Source organism: Haemaphysalis longicornis, unplaced genomic scaffold, assembly GCF_048455015.1.
Source record: "Haemaphysalis longicornis isolate Haplotype H1 unplaced genomic scaffold, Haemaphysalis longicornis Haplotype H1 scaffold_1, whole genome shotgun sequence".
NCBI classification, from domain to species: Eukaryota; Metazoa; Arthropoda; class Arachnida; order Ixodida; family Ixodidae; genus Haemaphysalis; species Haemaphysalis longicornis.
The window spans coordinates 149,393,815-149,421,479 of NW_027526203.1; the positions used below are offsets into that span (position 1 = coordinate 149,393,815).

Here is a 27,665-nt window from a genome sequence, read left to right on the forward strand (position 1 = left end):
AAATCGCACATAACAATCGTATTGTGTTCCTTGGACTCGTTCGAACTATGTCCGGTCAATACGCTCGCAAACAAGGTAAAATCTACTCTCGATAATTGATGTTCTCGAAAGTGATGTTCTAGCTGGTCTCGGCAATTATACCTGCAATTCAATGGAAAACTTGCCCCATAATTCGAAGCCAAAACTAATTATGTCCGTTAATTAAAAGGTATTTTGAATAAAAACATATATGTGGCCGTCATTTCTCGATTAAATTCAAATTTTTCAGCGCCAAAACAACACCGTGCACCGCGTTATGTCGGCGCCATTGCAACTGCGGCCGCTCGCAGCCAGTTCCATTGAAACTCGCGCCAACGTACATCCTTACGTTCTTTGTACGTTCTTTGCTGCACACAACTCCGTGTAAGCAGATTGCGCGCTGGACGCTTCAGGCTTCACCTTTAGCGATAAGTCTTAACACTCAGGACAATGTCGTCCGCTTGAATTGGTGAGGGAAGTCGAGTTTGCGACCAAAATCAAGGAAGACGTGTAGCGTAGTCATGGCAATGCTTTCATGGTACTTTTTGTTTCATTGATTGATTTATTGATTGATTGATTGATTGATTGATGGATTGATTGATTGATTTATTGATTGATAGATAGATAGATAGATAGATAGATAGATAGATAGATAGATAGATAGATAGATAGATAGATAGATAGATAGATAGATAGATAGATAGATAGATAGATAGATAGATAGATAGATAGATAGATAGATAGATAGATAGATAGATAGATAGCTTGATTGATTGATTGATTGATTGATTGATTGATTGATTGATTGATTGATTGATTGATTGATTGATTGATTGATTGATTGATTGATTGATTGATTGATTGATTGATTGATTGTGAGGTTTAACGCGCCGACGCAGGCGATGAGGCGCGCCGTAGTGGAGGGCTCCGGAATAAATTAGACCACATGGAAATCTTTAACGTGCGCCGAAATCTCGAACACACCGGCGTTTTCGCTTTTCGTTTCCATCGGAAAAGCGGCCGCCACGGCCGGGAATCAAACCCGCGTCCTTGGGCTCAGCAGCACAACGCCTTGGCCACTGAGCCACCACGGCGGGATTCTCCCCCGCACCACCCTACACGTGTACCTTTCACACGAGCGTGACGGTAGCAGGCGCACTTTCCCGTGACTAATCTGCAGTGGTCGCCGCGCCCCTTTTTCCTTTTTTAAAGCAAAACTTTTTACCTCTACCCCCCAAGGGTTCTTTCGCGACCGTTGGTGTCACCAGAAAACTCCAGCGAACAAATAAAAGAATTTACTGGCCCCGCCGGGAATCGAACCTGGAACTAACAGACTAACAAATCGAGAGCCTGTTGTCGTACCGATTTAGCTACGAGCCCACGCGAAGACGGCGAAGACAGGTGGTGTACTCACCAAGCACATCTACGCGTTTTCGGCCTGCGTTCTCGCTGAATGCCACGTGAAAACGTCACGCGACCACTCACGCCCATCTAGCGGCCCTGTGCGCACCTTGCTCATGTACTAAGAGTTACAAAAATTAAAGGAAGCTCACACCAATGCATGGCATCTCACTTCTAGTACGCCAAGGTGCTAAAGCTTGTGGCCTCCAATATTCACGTAAAAAATCACTGCTCCTTGTCGTCCGCCCTCACGCCAAATTAAGGAATACATTCAAATACTCCTTGATGGACAGGCCATCACTCCAAGCCCCAGCATCCAGATCCTGGGCCTACGTCTCTAGACTAACACCAAGTGTGACGTCTCCTTGCAGCGCCTCAAAAAGAGCATTAATCAAATCATACACATAATCAGGCGAGTTGCCACCAAGAAGCGAGGCCTAAAGGAATCCACTACTTTTCGATTAATTGAAGCTTTTGTCTTCTCGAGAGTCACTTACGTCAACCCCCCGTTTTCTTCTCGACAAGGAGGACATAGAGATACTTTATATAATGATTAGAAATTCGGTCGAGCAGGCCATTGGTCTTCTCATGAGTGCGTCCACACAGAGGCTACTTAGCACAGGGCTCCACAACACGGTGGAAGCCCTGAGATAAGGCCATCTTTCTAACCAGAAGGTCCGAATCAGAACTGGGGTGGGTAACCGCATGCTTCACCAGATTGGCTTGGCAGCCCAGAATGTCACTCCGCTTGACGTACTCCCAGACTCTTGGCGACTGAAACAAAGGATGCTCGCTTCGCTTAGAAATATGAACCCCTCACATGATGAGGGTCACCGAAAAGCACGGGCTCAAGCGCTAAACACCACCCTCGGTGGGGATCATGCAGTTATCCACACAGACGCCTCCAAACATCGAGGGCAGCAATACGCCATCATCTTGGCTACCTCCAGAACCAACCTCCTTGCGTGTACCTCGCTTAGGACCCAAGAAATGACGGCAGCAGAAGAGGCAGCCATCACCTTGGCTCTCACTCAACTAGGCGTTCGGAGGGTAGTCACCGATTCCCAGCAAGCCTACTGGAATTAGCAGTCGGGTTGGGTGTCCTGACCTGCACTGCGCGTGCTCAAAAACCACTCCCCAAACGGTTCCATTCGGCGCATCTGGACACCCCCTCACGCTTCTGTGGAGAGCAATGAATACGCCCACCCAACAAGCCTGCGCTATTACCTCCCCTGCTATGGAGCTGCACGAGGACAATCACCCGCTTGTCACGTTCAGGGAGATAACCCAGCATTATCGCCTGCTGAGAAAGACCGTACCTTCGTCTTACCCTGACCTTTCCCGAAAACAACAAACTATCCTACGGCTCATACAATCCGTGCTGATTCCCACAGCCTACGCGTCTTCACTTAATGCATCCGAATCGCTACGACGCTGAATGTAAATTTTGCTCAGAAGTAGGAACATTCCGCCCCGTAATCGGGGTGTGCGACTTTAGCCCTGAGCACCCTCCTCACTTTCCGTCAACTACCCAACAAGAGCAATGGGAGATGCTGCTGTCCAGGCCCTCTCTACCTACCCAGCTTCAGCGGGTGGACAGAACAGAGGCCACGCGGACTGCATATGGGCCCCACAGAAGAAGGAATCACTCCGGGTGGGCTGCACTCTGGGCCGTTCAGAAATCTTAACAGAAGTATTTCTTCCTCCTCCTTCTCCTTCTCTGCCGCAAATCTCGTTGCCTCCGTCAGCGGAGCAGAGACGGAGAAGTCAGATCGTCTAACACCGTGTTGGAGCTTACTTTAATTTTATAAAAAAAGTTTTCACTCTTGTGCTACACCAATACAACTCAACCAACCACCGTTCATGCATCATGCATTGATTTAACCTTACCAAGAATATCTCTTTGAAGTGATAAATGTTGTGGTTAAGTGCATTTCACTTCTCTCTGGTTTTACTATTTGTAGAGCGATGTGAGTGAATTTAAGTGACGTCGCATGGGTAATCGTTGTGGGTGCCGTTTACAGCTTTGCTTTCCAACCACATTCACGGGGTGGATTGGCGCGACTTTTTTTTTTACATTTTCTTTACTCCCTGACTGATAGCCGAGTTTTCGCAGCGTGGTTAGTCTCAAAAGTCTTTGCCCTTTTCTTTTGAAAGTGTTGTGTGCACTTACGAAGTCACCATGAGCTGTGTAAAAAAAAATAAATAACGACGTGCAGCGCTAGAGAGTATACCCGCTACCCAAGCAGTAAGTTGAGGGGCACCCTTTTGTTCATTTTGTAAAGCGAGAAGGGTAGGCGGTGGGGAAAAAAGGTTTCTGCCTTAACTACCCTCCTCTACCTCCCGCCCCACCGAGTCGCTAGATCCACCGAGTCATAAGATCCAAGGGGTCGGTACATCCATCCGAGTCAATAGATCCAACGCGTCACAAGATCCAACGACTCAGTAGATCCACGAATGGATGGAATGACTCGTTGGATCTACTGACGCGTTGGATCTGGTGACTCGAAATCCTGCAGCCCCGGGCCCCCCCACTGTCCGAGGCCCCGCTCAACCATTTGAGAAAAAAAGGTTCTGAGTGTGCTTGCTGCTCGCATCAAAAGTTTAAGGTAGGATCTTCAACCTCACCTTCATAACGAAGCTGACTAACTCGTTACAGGCGGGAAGGAGCGGGGAGCACCGCACCTTATGGCTGGCAACCTTCGATTCCATCTCAATTTATTTAGTTATTTGTCCTCCTTCTCCTTGTTTTCCCAAGGTTTCTGAGGAGACGTCGTGGACCAAAAGTCGTGGGTACACAGGCTGGCGGGGCCCAAGAAGCCACATAAAAAAGGCTCCTAGCTCCGCTCCGGTCTTTTCCGGCACAGTTCGTTTCGGTAGTCTTTTTGGTACACGAACCTCTAAGTACGTGGACGTTCCGATGCGCACGCGTTTCGGCATAAGAAAGGGTCAGGCATGTGAAAATGAACTAATTTCTGAAGAACATAGTGAACTGTTTAAACCTGACGGGCGTTAAATGTAATTATTTACAAGTACTACCCTATGGGCTGAGATATCTGCGTACACTGTTTCTGCCAGAAATTTTAGTGTATTGCACTTGACAAGGAAGTTTATTGCGATGATGACCCGTTCCATGAATCTAGTGAATTATTTGAATTGCATGAGGGTGATATTGACTTGATATTTCTCGCTGAAGGGGTTCAGTTTGTTTGCACTACCTGGAGTGTTGCACTTGCAAAGACAATATCGCGACTGGTCTTCTCAAAATGATAACGGAAAAAATATTGTTTCCATTGCTGTTAGTTTATAATTAACTCTTCCTGTAACAAACTTACAGACTGAACACTAAGTGAGTGAGTGAGTGAGTGAGTGAGTGAGTGAGTGAGTGAGTGAGTGAGTGAGTGAGTGAGTGAGTGAGTGAGTGAGTGAGTGAGTGAGTGAGTGAGTGAGTGAGCGAGCGAGTGAGTGAGTGAGTGAGTGAGTGAGTGAGTGAGTGAGTGAGTGAGTGAGTGAGTGAGTGAGTGAGTGAGTGAGTGAGTGAGTGAGTGAGTGAGTGAGTGAGTGAGTGAGGGGTCTTCACGCACTTGCAGCTGGAGTCTAACTGCAGTTTTGAAGTTTTCTTGTATTAGTCATGTAATTCAGCTTTGTTAACATATATTTGCATATAAATCCTTTACTTCCCTTCATCATATCAACAACATTTCGAGGTCGTCACTCCGGCCCCAATCTCCGAAAATTCCAACACTATCTCCATGCTGAACACTCTGCCAAGTCAGCAACACTGCAATCCGGGAAAAAAACTTAACTGGGTAGAACTATCGACAATACGCCCTGTTGATTTTTATGCGTTTAAAACTAAAACATTAAAGGCTTAATGAAAAGTTTTTCTTGTAAGAAAATACTCTTCTGTACTATGGCATGTGCAGGCGGACGCGGCAGTTCGATTGTTTGTGAATTTGTGATGGACCGGCAATCAAACAATACTAACTTTCACGCCTGATAAAATAAGTTATATATTACTAGACATCATGCCAAGAAATTAGTTTCCGGACACAGTGCAATTATGTATAATTTATCACTGATCAAAGAGCGTAACATGGGCTTCGAAATTTTAAGCATAAGAAAGTGGAATCATTATCATCATCGTCATATCCTCATCATTGGGGCCACAAGGATACAGTAGCCCCGGGCACCAATGTTTCCTAATCCGGCACTGTAAGGGAGTGTAGCGTAAACATCAGCCACGAAAAACCAATAAAAATGCTGGACCGAGTATTGCACACAGGGTTTGGACCCGCGATAGGCGCGTTTCGAGGCAGCCCTGTCCAAAGCCCTCACGCAGAGTGTGATTCACTTTATGCTTTTAAGATGTCACTATCTTTTTAAATTCATGATCTGATGCTGCATCCACTTCACCGCTTTTCTTAAATAGCCCATCCATTTCTGATCCCTTCTCGCGGAGAAGGAGAGATGAAGCGGCTGTACTTGTTGCCTCCTTTTCATACACCTTCAAAACATGTCACAAATTTTGTAGCACAGTGGCATCTCCGCCCAGTGTCGTGCGACCTGTCGTTTACCCAACTTGACAAAAACGCGGTACAATCCAGCCCTCTTCTAACGAAGACACCTGGAAACCGAAATTGGTTCGTTCTCTTCGCTTTTCGCTATACCTTGACAATAAAATAAAGACAAAATAAAAATGATTATAAAATGGCTTGCTGCCCGCGGATGTTTTACTAACTATCGTTGCCCGATTCAAAGGCACCCTCGATTGTAACAATTCTGGCATTTTGAGGCTGAAATCAGAAGTATATACACAGTTCCAATGTGAAATCACTTTTGCGTCGTACACGTTTTCTAAAGGGCCCTTGCCGCGACCCATGACCTAGCAACCGCGACAGCGTTTGCTTTGCAAATCTATGACTACGATCTCCCTAAGCCCGCGGCGAAAAACATCAACCCAAAGGAGCCCGGTGGTTATGGGGATAACAAACCAGTGAGCCCGCCGCGCCAGGGTCACTATAAGAGAGCGATAGGCATCGCCTTGCCCCTTCATTTTCCGGACCGCCTCGGCGGGAGCGGGGGCTCTGTGTACACAGACATTTTGTTATTCTTGTATTCTCGGAAATTCTCTACCTACCGCCATGGGGGACGCGGCCTCAGTGACGACGTAAAATTTTCTTTTTGTGGTCGATGCACCGGCACTCGACGAGGTGCACACGAACACGGGAAGAATGGCGAGAGGAAACGGCACCAGTAGCGCAGAACGCTGTGATTGGTCAGCTGCGTTAATCGGACGTGGCACGGACAAAACCAGGACCAACCCATGGAGTAACTCGCGCAGCATGTCTTGCAGTGAAGCATGCCGCTTTTCCGAAGAGCGAACATGGCGACCGGCGACTTTTTCGCCGCTGTATACGCTCTCTCGAGGCGCGGTATGCGTGCTGTGGGTGAGCAGTTTTGTTTTGCTTCTAGTTTGTTTTAACTCGGTCGTACTATTCACGGCCATTTTTCCTAAAATTCTCGCATTTTGGGCGAGTTTACTTCGATATATCTGTGTTGGCCCTTCGAAATTTTTCGTTACAAGTGAACTGAAATTGCATTGCAAGTATATAAAAGCGAAAGAAAGTTTTACATCCACCTAAATGCAGCCGTAGGGCTACAAAGGAAAGCTATACAGCTTTCTCAGAAACTTAAAAGTTCAAGAAAAACTTGTCCTAGTCCACGATTCGAACCCGGGAACATCGCTCAACCGGAGCAGTCGCTCTACCAACTGAGCTAACCAGGAGGCTAGTCGTTTGTGGCGCGAGAGCGAATTGATCTACAACTCGAAGTAAAGGACAGGTGTTAATAGACCAAATTTATGGGAAGTATCCAAGGTGGAGTAAGTTTCTGCGAAGGAAAGTTTGACGTCCACCTAAATGCAGCCGTACGGCTACAAAGGAAAGCTATACAGCTTTCTTAGAAACTTCCAAGTTCAAGAAAAATTCGTCCTGGTCCAGTATTCGAACCCGGGACCACCGCTTAACCGGAGCAGTCGCTCTACCAACTGAGCTAACCAGGAGGCTAGTCGTTTGTAGCAGGAGAGCGAATTGGCCAACAACTCGAAGTAAAGGTCAAGGTGTTAATCGACCAGATTTAGGGGAAGTCCCTAAGGTGCAGTAAGACCCAGCAAACCACTAACATCTCTGCGACGTCCCAAAAAGATCCGAACGCCTATGTCCCAGCAGTATCTCTATTAGACATCCGTACAACGTGCAATATTTTAATGAAAATTTTTGGATGTTGAGATAACGTTGCTGGTACCTTAATGTCGGACGTACTTTCAACTTTGCTAAAGGCTTACTCTCGATGTTGCTGCTGCTTCATTTGGGGACGGTATTTAGACATATTTTGCTCACGTTGTTCTGATGTTGCTGGTATGTCCGTTTTTTACTTCGAACATGACTACCGCAGTTACATTTATTTTAGCTATATCTGCTATACTTTATTTTCAAACTCTCCGCAGGCGTACTGTATTGACGTTACCGAGGGGTTTTGTATGTGTTTTGTAAGGGTTTTGTACGGAGGGGTTTTGTGCAAGTATTGTAATCCACCACTATTGCTTTGAACCTTTGACCTTCAAAACAGTAGCCCAATACCGAACCTCACGGAGAGAGGCAGGGACTTACTGCAGAATTCGTTTACAAGTGACGTTGCCAACGAGCCTCGTAAGGTTTTTTTTGGTGGGGGGATGAAAGAAGACGCAATTAGCACAACTTTACTTGCTACTTGATTTAACCTTGATGTTACGTACCGACTGCAGCTTCATAAATTCAAAGTGCGAGCAAAGCAAATTTTGGGGCTGCCTTGATACTGGGGTTACAGTAAAACGTCACTTGTAGGTTAAACGGCAAGGTACACACTAAACTTTTTTACACCCTTTTTGGCCGAAAAGGGTGTAAAAATCTTGTCCCATGGCTAACACCCTTAAAAGGTGTTTTGGCAAAAAAAGGGTGTATGCATGAAAAAAGGGTGTTGAGCTCAACACCCTAAAAAACGGGTGTTGAGTCTCACACCCTTTTTTTTGAGGTGATGGCATGCGCAGAGGCAATGGCAAACGGCGGAGCGCGCAGCATTCAACACAAACAACCAATACGTACAAGTTACAGTTGGAACACGGGATGCAAGCGGTAGAGGGAGTGCATACTTACTTACCAATACATGTGCTGTTCTTGCTTTTATACCCAGCAGAGGAAAGCCCCCAGATGGAGTCGGTGGGCTTGTCGCAAAAAACTGATATTTTAGCGCTAATTTTGGAAGTATGGATTTTACTACGAGAATATACAAATCAACACGCGGATTTGCAAAAACTTTTTAATTACGCGGTAGTTTTTCTGATCCGTAACTTATAGAATTTTATTAAATACCATACAAATCTTCCCTGCCACTTCAACACCCTTCAAAAAGGGTGTTCATTATTTCAACACCCTGTTTCCCAGAAGGGTGTAAAGCTACAAATTAGGGTGTTCGAAACTAAGAAAAAGGGCGTAAAGAAAAAAAGGGTGTAAGGAAAGACAGCCAACGAAGAAAAAAGGTGGAGACCTCCAATTTCGGAGGCATTTTGTACCTGTTTACACGGGTGGACTGAACATTCTCTACAAGCGGGCGGGGATGGGGGGGGGGGTTGTACCTCACGATGTTTACAGCAATATGAATTGGCATAATTTATTACCAGTGAAGCTCTTTAAGCTTCAGGAGGTAGTTTCGGTGGCATTAGCAAAAAAATACAAAGAAAAAGAACTGGGGCACCTGTAAAGGGTGCACCACCGCAGATAGGGTATTATAACAGTGAAGTGGGCTTTCGAGCTTGTTAAAGTGTGAGCACAAGGGGCGTATGCGTATCCGCACCTCTTACTGTACCATTTCAAAGGTACTAGTCTTGTTTGGATTCTAAAAGGTAAAAAAATTCGCGCAGCTTGCAATAGTGATGCAAGGCTGGAGAAACAGCAACGCTGGGGGCCGACCTACCTTTTTTCCCTCTTGGATCTCCTGGAAATGGGGAGGGGGGGGGGAAGCAGGGCACACTGGAACAGCCTTGTAAAATCCGGTTAAATTTGGCCTCATCCCTGAGCGGTCATGCTGGCTTAGCAAGAACATTGTAAAGTTTAGCAAACATAACAAAACTTAGCAACACCGGAAGAAACTAGGTCGACCCCCAGCTCCGCTGTTCTTTTTTTGCAACTGAACACCTATTTCACACCGTTTCAGCAACCTACAGAAAGCCAAGCGTGTTGCAGTTGGTAAACATCCTTTTCGCCACGCGCCTACAGTCTTCTTAATTTTGAAGGTTCAAATTGGTGTTTCACGTGCCAAAGCTAAACTTGGGGCATCTGGTGCACCGAATAAGGAAACGAGCGATCATTGCATCAGAGCAATTTTTTTTTTTTGCGTTTGGAAATTTCTTGCGAGTAGAGGAGTATATGAGGGGGTGTCTTCTTCTTTACAGTGCCATTATGCATCCGAACATGGCCTTATTCAATGAACAGCTGAACACCTTTTCCACACCCTTTCAACACCCTAAGAAAAACCAAGGGTGTTGAAGTTGATCAAAACCCTTTTTTTCAAACAAAAAGGGCGTAGAGCTAGGAAAAGGGTGTTGAGACCCAAGAAAAAGGGTGTAAAGGCCTCCCAACACCCTTTCTTCACTTATGCTACACCCTTTTTGGCTAAAAGGGTGTAAAAAAAGTTTAGTGGGACGTATACTCTGCCTTTTTTTGCCTTGAAAAAAAAGCCGATGACACCCTCATTGCAAAAAAAAAAACTAAGAAATCCGTGAGGTTTTGCCAAGATTCGAACCTTAGACTTTCAAAACACAACACCAGCACCTGAGCTCCAATCCACACGACCACGCCGGAAAACAATGCGTGGGCCCAAGAATTTGGTACCCTAACGAATGCTGCCAACGAATATTGTCGGGTGATTCGTCGTGGTCGTATTTGACAAATTTCGGCAGTGCTAATGCTTGTTTCTTCTGCACCGATCTTGAAGGTGAGGCTACTTATGGTAATACTGCAAGTGATGTAACCAAAGCTTCCTTTCTTTAAGCCAAGAAAAGCTATCGCGCTTCATCGTTCCCCCTATGCAAGCTACGGTAGCCGCCAATGAAATTGAATGCACCGCCAGATTTCTGGCGTTGATAAACTTTGTTCGTTACGCACCGATCTGGCAGACAAGCCCATCATGCTAACACTACAAGCGATGTAGCCAGAGCTCCCGTATTTAACTCGCAAAAAGCTCTCCCAAATCCCCGATCTCCCCGATTTAAGTCAAGCTAGCCATGGAGGAATGCGCACTTTCGAACAGAAGTAGCTTGTAATTTTCCTCAAGGCACCAAATTACCGCACGTTAAAAAAAATTGTTTTCTGCTAACGTAATGACCCCAAACCAGGAGATGGACATGGAATCCGGACGATGTCGCCTGCCTTTGAATGCTTTCTGGCGCTGCGTCGACGCTGATATCTGGCGAGCAGCATATATACATCGGCGTAGCTACATACGAGCAGTGGGAGAGTGAACTTGCCAGCTCGGACCTAATTAAGCAGCTTTGGCTCACTGAAAGGGCGACGACGGCAGGCGCACCAACGGAGTCCTGGACTGAGGACCCCGCCCACTTCGAAGCTCGGTCTACCTGTTCGATAAAGTTTTCTCCTCCTCCTCCTCCTCCTCCTCCCTCGTCAGCTCACGTCGCCATGCATTTTGCCGACGCAGTCAATGCGGGGCGATATCGACGCGCGAAAGCGCGGAAAATACGCTGCTAATGGTTGCGGAATCAGAACAAACCGTAAAATTACGGCGCCCACAACCCCACGGCAGCTGTATTTCCACCGCAGACCCTGAAATTGCCTTAAATGTCATAATATAGATTGTCGGTACAATTACTGTTTTATTTAAAAAATACCCAGGCTCAAGCTTTTCTTGTATATAATTGGCAACTAATATCTCTATTTACCAATAACTTTGGCATCTATTTCGCACCGCGTTTTTATCAAGGTAGGTGTCTTTCAGGAACTAGTTTTTCCCTCGGACGAACACGAGACAGGAAGTCGCTGCGCGGTGAGTCCGATCGTCCGGCAGTTTTTTAACTGCACTCCGTGTCGATACGCGTGCTACAGGCCGGTGATGGCACGGGTGTGCACGCCTTCAACTTTCGTTATTTCGGTGATTTGACTACCATGGATTTACCTACCAGACGAAGAAATACTGCCAAGTAGTGGAGGTAAGTGAGTACTAGTGAACCTTGTTTTCTGGTCATATGTATTTAATGTAGTAAAGTTTCTCTCGAACTTCTGTACGCGTGAGCGGTTAGCCCTAACGATTTGAGCGACTCGCTTTGTGCGTTGCGGAGATTTGTCGGTAGACCTTTGTACCTGGCTGCTGCGTTTGTAAACAGAATCAATTATCGCGCAATTTCTAGCCCTGTGTTTGGTGAAGTGTTTGTGTTGTGTCCTGTTCTGCTAGGCGAATGGTTTGAGTGTTTGTGTTCTGTCCTGTTCTGCTAGGCGAATGTTTTGATATGAAATGAATTAGGGAAGCTGGAGAGTGCTAATATAAGCGCGTGTGCGAATATAAGCGTGTGTGCGAGTAAAACGTGTGTGCGTTACACGCACGTCGTGTACTTTTAGCGTGATATTGGTTTTTGTTTCGTTTCTCCAGATGCCGTTTTTTTCGTCATAATAGTTTTTGGTTAAAAAACGTGCACAATAAATTGAATGATTGCCGTGCGTGTAGTATTAAAATAAAATAATAAAGGAGTGGATTCCGAGAGTACAGCATTAGATTAAAATGCCATCTCGGTGCTTTTTTCCCGTTTCGATTGAGTGTTCAATCTTTTCGAACGCTCAGTTCGGTCATGAAATGTTGGAATAAACAACGTATATGCAACCCGAATTTATTTGTAACGTCAAAACTACACGCATGTCGTAACTGGTACAGTAGTATGAGCAGCGCTCGTTGTGCTTCGTACTCTTACTGCAGCATCGCAAACTTAAATTAACCTTTCAGAACCTTGTAAAAATATTCAAAAATGGCTGTTAAATTTCTGTCACTTATGGAATTTTCAGCTTAATGAATTTAGTGTGTAACACACCTTGGTGATCAGAGTAACACAGCATTTGGGATTTCGCAGGTATAAGGCAGAGTATGATTCTGGTTTCTGGCCTGTCGTTTGCTAATAACTTAAATGTTGCAGGCTGCTGACTGGTGCAACTTAGACTATGTGTGAATGTGATTGTGCTGTAGAAATTTCTTGCACTACTTTGATGCTTCCTGCTGTACAAACGTAGACTTCAACTAAAAATGTAGGTTTAACAGGACAAGCGAACAGGACAACATGACGAGTTTTTCAGTGATGGGCATTTGGAAGGTTTAGTTATGCAAATACAGGGTGTCCCAGCTATCATGCACCAAGATTTAAAAAAAGAGAAATTGCGTCACTCGAAGAAAACCTAGTACATAATGTTTGCAGTACTGTGAAGAAGCGGAGAGTAACTTTTTTGTTAATGAGACTTGATTAATTAATTGCAATTAATTATCTAACTCGAGAAATACTGTCCTAATCACTAAAGTGTCAATGAGGCACTTGTAGGTAACCGCGAGGGGCACCTAACTGCGGTATTTTCAGCGACGAACTAATTGCGTACTCATTTATTCTGACTGAAAAAGGAAGCCCGCGAAATATGAAAAAATACCACGTGACGACGCTTACGCGCGCATTGTAAAGCAGCGTCCCCAAACAAAGCTGATTGAAAGCAACTGCTTCGCGTGTTACCCGCCCGAAGAGACAGCGCATCACCTTGATAATAGCATGCATGGAAGGAGCAGCAGCAAGATTCGCGGGACGCGTGTGCAGATAAGGAACAAACACGGTCGCGATTTCTTCTTTCTTTCTTTTGTCTATTTGATTCTGGCTAACTCAGAGGCAGCCTGTTTGAGGGCGTTGCTTTATGGTGCGCGCGGAGGCGCGGTCACGAGGTATTTTTCATATTTCGCGGGTTTCCTTTATCAGTCAGAATAAATGTGTACGCAATTAGTTCATCGCTGAAAATGCCGCAGTTAGATGCCCCTCGTGGTTACCTACAAGTTCCTCATTGACGCTTTAGTGATTAAGACAGTATTTCTCGAGTTAGATAATTAATTACAATTAGTTAATTCAGTCTCATTAAAGAAAAAAATACTGTCCGCTTCTTCACAGTACTGCAAACAATATGCACCTGGTTTCCTTCGAGTTACGCCTTTACTCTTTTTTAAAATCTTGGTGCATAATAGCTGGGACACCCTGTATACCAACTAGCCCACCTCGCCATTCTGCTGCAGGAAGTATACGTCCATGCTAGTGACGCTGTCCGGGTTTGTGCATGTTTCCTTTTGACACATTTTGTGGACATGGCTTCATCCGTGTGTATATTGTCACTTCAATCCACCAAGCGGTTAGGAGAGACACAAAAAAATATTTTGTAAGTTCAGATGGGACCTGTAGCGGGGCTAAAATGTAGTTCTTATATATAGTGGTACCTCACATTAGCTGTCATAGTTAGTGTTAAGGTAGCCTTAGTAGTGCCAATGCTGACATTAAATTATATCCACTCCGCTCTCTTCCTGTCCCTTAATGTTACACCCATCTTCCAGCGTTCTATTGCCTGCTAAGTCGTCCTTAATTTAAGTTAGACCCTTTTAGTTAGCCTGGAAGTTTCTGCCCTGTAGGCGAGTACCGGTAGGATGCAGCTGTCATAGACTCTTTTTCAGGGACAATGGTAGGCGGCCATTCTGTAATATACCAGTCTTAAGAAGCTGTATTAACAACACAGATTTTCCTGTACCCATGTCTAGATTGATGAACTGGCTTGCAAGGGAGGTGCTACTGCAACAGTCTGCACAAGGCGCCTGCTCAAGCTACTGTTGACGGTCAACTTGGCGCAGGACTTCTCCTGGTTTGGGAAACAGGGAACACGCTTTTTTCCACCTGCGAGTGGCATCCTGCATTGTGTGTAACGAGATATCTTCGTGTAATTACAGACATCAAATTCTTTCACCAGACAATGTATAGGGCCCAGATTTTTATTGTCAGTCACATCCTGCGCAAATATCAGCTTTGTTGACAACCTGCGGCTTCCTAGTTTTTATTTCTAGAAGCGGTATTAAATTTCTTTCAGCCTTTGGACCATGAAATTTTTACTCACTTTCCAACCAATCCGGTCTGCAACTATTTTGGCAGTTTCTGGCACCACAACGAAGAACGCAAACTGTTCAAGAGTCCCTACCATAACTGACGATGGAGGCATGCACCATTGAACCACCATTGAATCATTTCCATGCTTCCATGCGTTTTTATTTTGTGTTATTGTTCTTTGAGCGTATCACTTCGTGTGACTCACATAGTTATGTAAATCTGTCTTCTTGTAACTAATATTCAATCATTTCCGTGTTCCCCGTTTTTTTGTCGGTTCCCAAATCATATCACTTTGTGTGAAATATTGAAATAGTGTAACTTTTTGTTTTCCTAACCAGAATTCAATAAGTTGTTTCTAAAGTTTTTTATGTTTTTTGTCCTACCATTTCACTAAGTATGAATCATTTCATCACATAAATTTCTACTGCTCTTGTAACCGCCGTATAGACATTTCTTTATACACACCTTTTCTATAGATCATAACCATTTCCCTAGATGTTGGTGTGTTTAAAGTAGCCTAAATTTGTATGGCACTCACAACCACCAATCAACACCACTTCTGTGTTTCCTAGGTGCTGTTGTTTTATTGTTCCACAAACTTTTCACTACATGTGAACTATATAGTTTCGTAAATTTGCTGTCTTTTTATAACCCCCATTCAATCATTTCTTTGTTTTCACACTTTTCTTGCGTTGTTTTTCACCCAATTATGTTAATGTGCGATATTTCAAGTTGCATAACTATCTTGTGCTTCTACCCTGGGTTTACATGTTTGCTTTTCTTCCTATTTTTGTCAACCTTTTTGCTGTGTGTGACTTATTTATAGTCATAAATATTTGTTCTATTCTTGTAATTGTACAATGTGTACCATGTGGGCCAGGGCAGATAGGAATGAAAATAAAGTGGTTGTGTTGCGAAAGCATATTACATAATTTGCAAGTCAATACAAACTGTTTTACCTGAATACTTTTGTGTTTTATGTGTACTTTGAAAGCGTTCTTACTTCCCAGCTGCAGGTACTTACAGATAGGATGGGAGACTGTCATTTTAATTAGTGTAATTTTTGAATTGTTTCTGTGATAGTTTATTTGCAGAAGGCCTGTGCAGCCGTGCTGTATGGTACAATTCGATGACGCTACTGGGGTTGCCTTAGTGTCCAGGGCTCTTGTGCTGATCAGGACTGGTTGGCTGTTACTTACTGCCTCTTGTTTTCGATGCGACATTGTTTAGAGCTGTGCTTCGTGTGCTTCTACGAGAGTGTGTGGTCAGCTTGGCACTTCACATATCAGACTTCATGCAGTATGCAGCACTTCAAAAGTGGAAACACATTAATCTAGAACCCAGGTGACAAGTAACAGCAAACAGTGGTGAATGGCTAGTAAGACATGTATTTGAAGTATAAATGCCCACAACACGTAGGCAACCTTGGAAAGGGGGCTGGCCAAACTTCCAAATAATGTATAAAGAATGTAAATTTCAGGCATACAGGTTCATCTCAACAATGTCATACTAACGTACAGAAGTCATGAATATAACAAGCTAATGCTTGTGCCAAAGACAGAAAACCAATGTAGAACAGACATCTATATACGTCTTGCATGCGTACCACTACAATATCCATAAGACGTACCACTAAAATAACGTCCCGTAAACAGCATATAAAAGTACCATGAGACGTCTATTGTACGTTATCCTTTGTGTGATTTAGACAAGTTTTTTGCAGTTGTAGCAAAGTTGAATATATGTAACTTTGACCCCAATGGTACATCTCCTGGACATCTGCAATGTCGATTGCTGACGTCTCCGGGATATCTGCACGACGTAACGTGGTTTGCTGGGTTTCTGCGAAGGAAAGTTTGACATCCACCTAAATGCAGCCGTACGGCTACAAAGGAAAGCTATAAAGCTTTCTCAGAAACTTCGAAGTACAAGAAAAATTCGTCCTGGTCCAGGATTCGAACCCGGGACCACCGCTTAACCGGAGCAGTCGCTCTACCAACTGAGCTAACCAGGAGGCTAGTCGTTTGTAGCAGGAGAGCGAATTGATCAACCACTCGAAGTAAAGGTCAAGGTGTTAATCGACCAGATTTAAGGGAAGTCCGCAAGGTGGAGTAAGTTTCTGCGAAGGAAAGTTTGACATCCACCTAAATTCAGCCGTACGGCTACAAAGGGAAGCTATACAGCTTTCTCAGAAACTTCGAGAAAGGTGGATGTCAAACTTTCCTTCGCAGAAACTTACTCCACCTTGCGGACTTTCCCTAAATCTGGTCGATTAAGCTTGTAAAAGGTAACGCAAAATGAACATTTATTCACTATGGCAGGTATTTTGTAAAAAGTGGGTTCGCTGTAAGTGGGCTATATTGTGGAGGGAAATGCAATTACGCAGCATTTCCGTTTTTTTTCTGGAAAGATGTCAGTCTGCATATTTTACAGTAACGTCTACAAAACAGCCTCTACCCTGTTCTGCACTGCGCATGGATCTAATTTTAATATCTGTAGATCATCAATGTAATTAGCAGCATTTCCACAGGGGATAAATACGGCATGTTTCTTGTAAGTCACGTTGTTGACCATTAGATTCCGAAATCCACTATTTACAGATTCACTCAGCATCGTACGTGCATTTTTCATCACAAAAGCGTTCCAAAAATAAACGTTATCAATCTCGGTTGCAACACATTTACCTAAGCATGTGAGTCAAATCTAGAAATCTAAAGAAATGGGGTAAACGTCTTGAGGCTGCGGATCAAATGGCCGCGGCTGCTGCACTTACAAATGCAGTCGAAATGACAACAGTACCTACACAGACCTGAAGCCACACTTCAGACGACAGCTTGTTAAAACATTGCAAGACGACTAGAGTGAACAGAGAGACAACAAACCACGCGTAATAAAGCCACACTTCACACCATATACCGCGGACACACTGTTGCGGATCTGGTAGCGTGACCGGTGATGGCGTCCGTTAGTTCGGAGTTGGGCAAACATTGGGGCCAAGTAGGGCGAAGAAAGAAACTTTATGTACAGATATTTACATGCCATTTGACTGATTGAGCAGGGTTTTGCGCTCCTGCGCGCGCGAAATTAAATAACCAGGTTGGGTCAGCCCCCTTTCACCCTTTTTCTCGGCTAACGTCAGGACGCACCAATCACCAAAACCCGTGGCGCTGAAATTGACGTCCACACACTCACAAAGACAAGGCACTTCTCCTCTCGCACAGGTTAGCGTACGGTTGACTCCGGTGGTGGAATGGTTGAACCGACAGAAGGATGCATGGGGCCGGTCGGTAATCCAGCGTCCAGCGCTCGTTGAATAGCGGCGTCTCGGACCTACAACAAAGCGGCCCCACGATGCGCGGCTCGAAACTGAATATTGACTCTGGAAGAGCAATGCTGCACGCCTTTGTCCACCCCTCCCTGCAACATTCTCGCTCATTGTGACTTGCCTTGCCGGCGGGCGCTTGGGTTGCCGCGAAGCTGCGTAAAGCGGCTGCTGTCCAGCAGCAGCGTCAGTCGCCCCCGCGTGCTTGCGTACAAAGCCCGGTCGCTACCTGTCAATGAGGGGGGGGGGGGGGTACCGGCGAAAACCGGACGAGGGGAGGATTGGGTGATTGAACCCGATAATATTGCAGACGGTCGTCGCAATGCCCATTTGCCGATCCCAACAGCATCTCCGGCAGGCGGGAAGCTAACGACGACATTGGTTTCCAGCCCGTGTAGGAGGGAGTCTTGTCCAAGCTAGAGAATTCGGGCCGGCACACAAACACCTCAATCAGTCCTTCCAGAGGGTAACTCATTGTTTTAACACGACGAAGCGGTCAGAATCATGGCCCAGATACGTGCGGGAACACCCGTGGCTTTCCATGTCACGGAGGGCTTCCTGGCTCTCTTACGTGCATTCGCCAGTCCCTATAGAAACACAAAAAACACAACTACAAACAAGCGAGTGCAAGGACAATCTCCTGAAAGACCACCACGCTGCCTCGAAAGTCAAACAAACATACCCACTAAAACCTATCTAATTTGGCAACACTCAAACGAGAATATGAACTGAATAAAAATAAATCTGGTATGCAATACGCATCAACAAGGGAACTCACTATGGTATCCACCGCAGAAATCAATATTGGTAATGAAAAATAGTTCAGGAAAAAAATGAAACCGTACTCCTCGAGGCCACCTCTACACTACGGGCAGCGGCTTAGGCCGTCAGCGTTGTCATTGAGCTTCCCCTTTTTGTAACGGACCTCAAATGAGTACTGCTGCAAAGCGAAGCTCCAGCGCATGAGGTGGTCGTTCTTAGCGGAGATTGTCTCCAACCATGTGAGGGGACAGTGCTGTTTCAATAACGAAATGCGAGCCGGTGATGTCGCGAGCTAGCTTTTGAACTTCCCACACGACGGACGCGCCCTCCTTTTCGGAAAACGAACGAATGAATGAATGAATTTACTGTTATCAAGGAAATGAAAGACCACCAGCAAACGTAGTTTGTCTCACCGGAACGCCTGCTGGTGGAGGGGGGGAATGGGGAACACAGTTGTGCAAGAAAGGGAGGATAGAGAGGAGAGGATACATATAAACATATATACAGGTCTAACAGGACATATATGTGCAATATATACAAGTAAAACTCTATAATACGAAGGCAAAAAAACAAAAAAACCTAGCACCCACGCACACACACAAAAAAAACGGCCACAGTTTAGTTTAGCTGGGGAGAAAGCGGAGAGCCGGGAGGAGCCCTGAGGCGTCCAGGTAGGATCCCAGGGCCTCGTGGACTCCATCCCGCTCTCTGGCACTGCGTGGCGGCCACAGAAATTATTCGAGGGGCCGAGCCCCTCCCCCGAAGGCGGCCAACAGTTCGGTCCTCCCTGCCACAAACTGGGGGCACTCCAGGACCAGATGCTGCAGGGTCTGGACAGCCGCCCGGCAGTGCTGGCACGACAGGTCGTCGATGAGCTCCAGGCGATGTTTTCCCTCGGCCGTCCACACGCACCCCGCGCGGAGGCGCAGGACAGCCGAGTGTTACTGTCTGGGCATCCGTGTGGCCCGCACGGGTGGTGGGGACTCTCCAGCGGCCAGCTCGATGCGCGGCTCGCAGCTGAAGATTGACGCCGGAAGAGCAATACTGCATGCCTTTGTCCATCCCTTCCTGCAACATTCTCGCTCATTGTGACTTGCCTTGCCGGCGGTCGCTTGAATTACCGTGAAGCCGAGGAAAGCGGCTTCTGTCCACAAGCAGCGTCAGTCGCCCCCGCGTCCTTGCGCAGAAGACCCGGTCGCTTCCTGTCGGTGAGGGGGGAAGGGGTATCGGCGAAAACCGGACGATGGGAGGAGTGGATGATAGAACCCGATAATACTACAGACGGTCGTCGCAACGCCAATACGCCGATCGTAACAACACGAAACAGATACCCAGAAGTTGCCTAGCCAGGTTAGGTGATAGAACCCCATAATATTGCAGACGGTCGTCGCAATGCCAATACGCCGATCGTAACAACACGCAACAGATACCCAGAAGGTACCTAGCCAGGTTGTAGATAGGCCACACACATGCAAAGCACTCGCATCTGCTCACGGGATCTTCAAGACTCCTGTAGTAGGTGTGGAGAGGCCCTATACATAATTCACATATTAATACAATGCAAATCACTCGACACAACACGACGGAAAGATTTTCAAGAACTTTACAGGCAACGTATATCACTACACCCGTCATTATTTTTACACGACGATCCCATAATTCCTTCTAACCGCATTTTCAAGTACTTGTCAGGCATTATATTTCTAATTCTCATATCATAACGTGCATAATTCGAACTGGCCCTATACACGAGTCATTATGTGTAACTGGTTTCACTTTTGTTATTTCTCACCGATTTTATCAGTTTCTTATTCATCTCTGTCAGCTAGCCACACTTTTTGCAGCTGTTTGCCACAGTTGGTCTTGGTCCACTAAAATACAACCACAATCAAATCTGGAAATAACTATATGCTGGGTTCCAGACCACTCTGGGATCACCGTGAACGAGCTCGCGGTGAAAAGGTCGCTGCTGCGACACTTAGAAGTATAGTGAACATAACAACCCTATTTGACACGAACCTGAAGCCACACATCATACAACTTTGTAAAGTATGGCAACCAGGATCGACTGAACCGACAGACAAGAAGCTTTGATGGTCGGGATTCGTAAAGTTACGCTTGGTCCACACTGGACATGACGAGATGGAGGCACAGACACATGCAAGTTTTTACATAGTATTTAATACGATCAACCCGGTCGACCTCGCTTACGGCTCGGCTTCGCTAGCCCGTCCCGCTCGGCGTGATGCGGGACGTGCTTGTCGGAAGTGCGTGACGTTCGCCGCAACCAGGCTGCTGTGGGCTTGAGCGTGGAGTCCGTCCGCCTCGGTCACGCCGCCGTGGCTTGGGCTCTAATGAAGGGCCCTTGGCGATGAGGCTGCAAATTCTGTGCAAATTTACAGCTTTGTTCGTGTTGCTCGCGATTTATGTGCCTTGTGCAATGCTTTACGACTAGCATCGAAGGTCATATATTGCAGTGCAGTAGGCGATACATCGAATTTATTGAAGGAGAAGCCATCCTAAAGGCGCTCTTCTGTCGCCCGTGAACATCCTTTGCGTGCACTGTGACCGCGCGGTAAACAAGCTCGCGAAGTTATTTGTGACCACACCTTGGCGAAATTTGTCAGTACGCTTTGGAATCCGTTGTCAAGTCAGGACGCCGGGCACGACGATGTTATATATACACAAGATAAGTTCACTCTTTGCGAGCGCTCGTGCACATTTCGGCTGGCGAATGAAGGAATTTGGCGCCTGGCAGGCTTTCGTGACCCCCCGCCCCCTACCCGAAGCTCTGTTAATTCCCTTCAGTGCGCCTCACAGCTATTGTGCTCGTGAGGCCGGCGGCTACCGTCGCGACCGTCCACCTCGCGAACCGAAAGCTCGGCAACAAAGTCAGGCATCGTGAAATTGCCGTACTCGCTTTCTCACGAGCCCCGACAGCGTACGCGTGGACCGGGTGCTGGCGGAGTGCTTGATTAGCGCGAGTTGGGCTGTAAGAAAAGTAGGCAATATGCGAGGACGGAGGAGAAGTTACAAAAAAGAGAATTTACAAAGCGAAGGGGGGAGAAAATAATATCTAAGCGCAGGAAACAGTGCCAGGATGAAACTTATAACCGGGGGGCGGAGTGAGAGTTCTGGTCGCAAGATAGGGCGCGTGCGGGCGCGCGAGTACGGCTATTTCAGTTCCCGACGCCTGATTTTGTTGTCGAGCTTCAAGAGGACGCCACGCCTAACGCTGCGGTGGTAGCCACGATCACAGAACGGTAGCTGTGCGGCGCACTGCACGGTTTATACATGCCGTCTCGAGAGCGACCTAAAAGGTTTGATGCCACCCCAGCCTGTAAAAAGTACTGTATATAAATGTAGCAAATTTAAGGGTGAGGCTATTGTACCGGAACTTCATATTTTGCCTTCCATCAGTATGTTACTGTCTTCCGCACTGCTGCATTGTTTTTGTGTATGCGTTATTTTTATTTATCTTAAGCTAAGATTCTAACCCAACCTGCGAAGGCTACTGTGTCGAATGAACCAAACTGCAGACGTAGTTCCGCAACAGAACGGAGGAGACCTGTATTACCTAGTACCAAGTTTCCGAAAAAAAAAACACTGTGATTAAAGTAAAAGGGAAGTTCAACAAGCGAAGTTAACAAAAATGAAAAAAAAAATGAAGGAGGTCGAATCAAACCAGAGCCTTTGGGAACAATGAGAGGCACGAACAATGCGCCATGCAACCAGACCTGCCAGCGCTCGGCTGAGCGGCAGAACTACCAGTTGCATAGAGGCGAGTGTATTAAACCAATCAGGAGACATGGCAACAAAGTATCTTTACGAGCTAAAGTAATTTTTTTGTCTTCATGGCGCTTTAAGGTACTTTCACATATCATTTTAATAGCTGTCCATCTATAATATGCTGTTGTAATGGGTGTAGCCCGAAAGAACCCATTCCCGTTTGACCCCTTCCCGTTTGAACCCATTCCCGAAACGCCCTTCCCGCTTGACCGGTCCCGTGTGGGCCCGTTCCCGAAACGACCTTCCCGCTTGGGCGCTTCCTGTTTCAGCCCGTTCCCAAAACTCCCTTCCCGTTACAACCCGCTCCGAAAGCGCCCTTCTCACTTGAACCCGCATCGTTACAACCCATTTGTATTTCTGAAAATAGGCAGTTTTAGCATATCATTCCCGTGTTTGCGTTACTGTTTACCGTGTTTGCGTGAGTATACTGCGCAGCGCGAGAGTTACCGCGAACGGTAACTTACAGGCACAGGCTTCACCGTCACCAGCGCTTCCGGTAACACAGTAAACGGTAACGCAAACACGGGAACGATATGCTAAAACTGCCTAATATGCGTTACCGTCTTCGAAACTGTTCTCCAAAATGGGCTTACAAGCAACGGGTCATGCACTGAAAACTTGTATGCAGGAAATTTTCCAGAATCGACCGATATTTCCGGCCGATAAAAGTTTCTGAATGCCTTAGGCCGATACTGCCCTTTTGACACAAAATTTGTAGTGCCGAAAGTGTACTAGAAAGATACCCAATATCTTGAGCAATGCACGCATTGGATTTTTCTGCAGTTGGTGTTCGTACGTGCGGCAGAAATTTATTTATCAGCCGCTCGTATGCTCATTGTTTGGAGCGTAGCTTTGTCTTCGGGTTCGAGAGATCTAGATCAAAGGTGTCCGTAGGAGAGACTTTAAAAAGGCAAAAACATGTGCATAAATCTGAGAATTGGCTACTAATGCCTTTCCTGCGGGAGTAATGGGTAGATTTTTAATTTATTTACCGATACTTTACGGCCTGGTCGGGCTCATGCAGGAGTGAACGTAAAACACATCAGTATTGGTTGGCGTAGTTTAACAACGCCCAACACAAATAAGTAAAATACATAAATATGTAATAGACGCAAAGAGGTCCGAACCCAAAGGTGTCCGAACAACGATATGCATTCGTAATGTATTACAATTTTAAAACACCACGATTCAACCAGAACACACATTTCCAATACGCGGGGAAAATTCTTCTAACGATACCGAGTTCCTGTTCGTTCAGTTAACTTATTCCTGTAAGAAATTGCACGAGGAAACAAAGAGAACTTTCGAATAGTAATTCAGATGATTGGCTGTCTAATATTCTTACTATGATGTCTTCTCGCTAAACGTCTGAAAGGCCCTTGGAGGTAGTATTCCAGCGACAATTTTGAGTTTCTGTAGTAAAAAAAATTTACGCTAGAGACGACCCTGCGCTGCTTAAGTTTCTGAAGGTTTACTCTATTATGCAAATTGAGTATACTAGAGTGACGGGAATAAACAAAATCCATTAAACGCAAAGCTAAGTTTATAATTTTCGCCGCTTCTCATGACTGCGATTTTTTATAGCCAGATGTGACGTATGTATCCAGATACATAGGGTTACTTTATTTTTATACATCCTTTTATCTTTTATAGTTTTCATCTGTTTCTTCTTGACATTTATGTACACTTGCGCTATTATAACGAATAAATGTGTTAGTCCGCCAAATACGATTTCTTTCAAAGTGAGGGTGTTTTTGCGATTTTTTTATTTGTGCTTCCGCGGCGCTTTTCTGGGCTTTTTTATTTTATCATTTTTGGTAACGGAGTATCAGATAGTTTTGATTTATTTAGTTCACTTTTAACATTTGTTGTCTTTTCTGGGGGGGGGGGGATTTCAAATATTGGTTTTTATTAGTTATGTACTCGTCCTTTGAGGAATATCTTGAAGCTTGAGTTAAAGTTAGCTCTAGAATGTGGATAAAATATATATTTGTGTATAAACCTTTGGTTGATCGTATGTGTTAGTAGTTCCTCCTCACACACTTTCGGGACACGGCCATGATGGCGTCGTTTTAATGTAATAAAACTTAAGTGCCTGGTGTTTTGGGGGTGGATCTAAAGAAGCTAGAGACGAGAGTCAGTCGACCGAACAAGTGCAAACGAGGGCAGACGCAGGGCGACCCTCGCGACCTAAATACATTTAGTTAAGTGCATTTAGGTATTTTGCTGTTTTCGTTTTCATAAGCAACGTGTTTGTTAATTTGTTGTTAATTTGTTAATTGGTGTGTTAGTTTAAAATATTTGTTTGCCAATTTAAAATATTTCTTTGTTAATTTGTTAATTTGTTTGTTAGGCTTTGTTAATTTAAAAGATTAAAATATTTGTTAATTGGTATGACTTGAATTGTAACAAATGAAAAACAATATGAAAATGTTTTTATAACGTTTCATAAACTGGGTACGTTATTCTGGGAACGGACTAAATAGGAAAATACAAAACGGGAAGGTTCTTTCGCCCCGGGTTGAAATGGGAAGGAACAAACGGGAAGGTTGAAATGGTAATGGGTTCAAACGGGAACGGGCCAAGTGGGAAAGGACGAAACGGGAAGGTCGTTTTGCGCCGGGTTGAAACGGGATGGAAGAAGCGGGAAGGGCGAAATGGGAATGGGTTCAAACGGGAACCTCCCGTTGTAATAATTGAATTGTACGGCTTTTTTGTTATTATTATAAGTGAACTGCAGTCCAGTGTTACAAAAAAAGTTATTCATACCTCGTGTAGCATGGAAAATAGCTTTATCATCTGAAAGGTGAACGTTGACGAGCCTTCGCACTTTTTGTTCATGTCTGCTGCTACTCGCTGTTTTTTATTTTCTGAGAAATTTTGTTGTAGCTACATTTGTCATCACAAAGTTATTTGCAATGTGGAATACCATTACATACTACATATGTTCTCGCTCCTCTCTTGCCGATACTTTCCGTGGCCCCATTTTCATTAAAACCTTGAAGCGCCTCAACTTGTGGTTTTACATGGAAAATGCTCTCGGTGAAGCATTTTGCTTTGCTCAGCAGCGAATTTATGTATGTAGTTTCACAGACGCACAACAAAGTGTGCACACCCTTCATTGCCAGCGAGAGGATGTATCACAGGGAGAGGTTGCAGGCATTTTGGCAATGGTGTTTGCTGAGCACAAATCCGCGTTATGCTGAGATACCAGATGACAGATTGGTGGTTAGGCTCATGCTGTGCTTCTATTTGCTTGTAACCAACACGTTAGGGAAAATGGTGAAGTTTGCGTGTAAGGGCTCTCACTGAACCTGTTCCCCTGACTCGAGGCAACTGAGAGGGAGAATGGTTGTCACCCAGCCCACTTAACCTTCTTTGGCCAATTCGTCTTTTGTTAGTCATGCAGGTGTGTGCGAAGCCGGTAATCTTTTAAATTCCTCTTGCAGAAGTACTTCTCAAGAGTTACCAATTTTGAAAAGGCACAACAAAAAATTGGAAACCTCTCCCCGACCGGGACCAGGAAGACACTCTAAGGTTGTCCAACCTTGTAAACTTTCCGTCAAACCAATTGTGCCCAACTCTTGACTAAACACAACCCAACCATTGACCAATTCCAACCCAACCCTTTTTTGGGGGTGGTGCGCCGCGGGTGAGGGTGTTGGCATGTCTTTTCCTATGTGCTCTCGCGTGGTGCCACATGCGGTCTTTGCGAAGCTCCAGTGGCAGCGTGGCAACAGGTGTTTCAAATTTCCAATTATGTGTTTTGGTAATTAGGCCCTCTTTTTACTCATGTTATTTCATCTTCCATCACTTATCTTCATTGCAGTTCACAAGGGGTGCTGCTAGCCGGTTTTTGTGCACTTTAATTTCATTCCTTTTCCATTTTTGTTTTCTGTCAGACATTGTGCTATGTGGAGCGAGCTAAACTTCTCTTCTCTAGAGGGAGGAAGCGCCTGTGACTGGCTGGGAGTACAGAGTGATTTAGAGCGCCACTTGTGGTAGTGGCCGCTAGCCGCAGGAGAGGGGGAGGATACGGAGGGGTTTGGCAAACGATGACGACGCGCAAGTCAGCCATAGAAATCTTCACTTCAAAAATTGCTGTTGCGTATTCGTAGGCACAGAAATGCGGCGGTTGTAGTTAACCACAAATTTACTGCTGCAATTCTATGTTCAATTGCATGCCATGTTTGTGACATTCATTAAATTCTTTTATTTTGCAGCATATACAAGCACGGAGTATAAGGTCGACCCAATAAAACTGAAGGCGAGACGGTCATCCCTTCTTTCTCGGGAGATAGAGTAAGCCTGCTGCAGCGAGTCACAACTACATGTGTACCGCTAGAAAAAATAAAGTATAATCCTGTGTACCCGAAAAACAGTGGCCACGTGACCTTTGTTTGCATGTCTTATAACACAGAGATGAAATGCACACATTCAATATTTCTTTTTCCCGTTTCTTCCCACACACATGAATGAAGCAGTACCCTGTACAGAAGTTCTATTACCTTAAACATTTGGTTGAAGTTACCTTTATTGGGTCTTCATAAGTACCTGATAAAAGTTCTTTTAAAACTTAATAAAATGTGCAAAATATATGCAATTTAAACTGTATACGGAACCTATATAGAAGCTAATAGAGTTAATCTATTCAGTTTCAACAAGTACTCAATAGAAAAATTCTTTTGAAACTTAACCGAATTAATCTATCAAGTTTAAATAAGTACTCGATAGAAAAAGTCTTTCGAAACTCAATAAAAAGTTTTATTCATATTCAATTTAAACTCTATGGGTAACTTTAATACAAACTTAATAAAGTCAAAATCGAGTTTAAATAACTACTCAATAGAAAAAGCCTATTGAAACTATTTTTTCCCGCTTCAATAGGAACGCGGTGGCCAAATAACTTTTGAAACTCTATAGACAGAGTCAATAGAAACTTAAAAAAAATCGTTAAGTTCTTTCGACAAAATTCAATAACTTTCAATACCATCGCGATAAAAATGTTTGTAAGGGCTGAAGCTCGAAAAAGAAAGCAAGACTAGCCCCAAAAGTCTATAACCACCGCAGCATCGGAAAGACGGATTCATCATTGATTGTGCGGCTTAATAACTGGGCGTGAACGGTTGCTGCTGCGGTGTCTTGGTAAGTTTCAGTGACGAGGCG

General features: G+C 45.0%; 1 long non-coding RNA gene across 1 annotated transcript; it reads left to right on the plus strand.

Annotated features, from left to right (window-relative positions):
• Positions 1 to 6,750: 6,750 nt before the first annotated feature.
• Positions 6,751 to 26,854, plus strand: LOC144166571 (uncharacterized). Its single transcript, XR_013321707.1, has 3 exons — positions 6,751 to 6,869; positions 25,949 to 26,036; positions 26,723 to 26,854. It is a non-coding gene; the product is annotated as an uncharacterized LOC144166571 (long non-coding RNA).
• Positions 26,855 to 27,665: the final 811 nt, after the last annotated feature.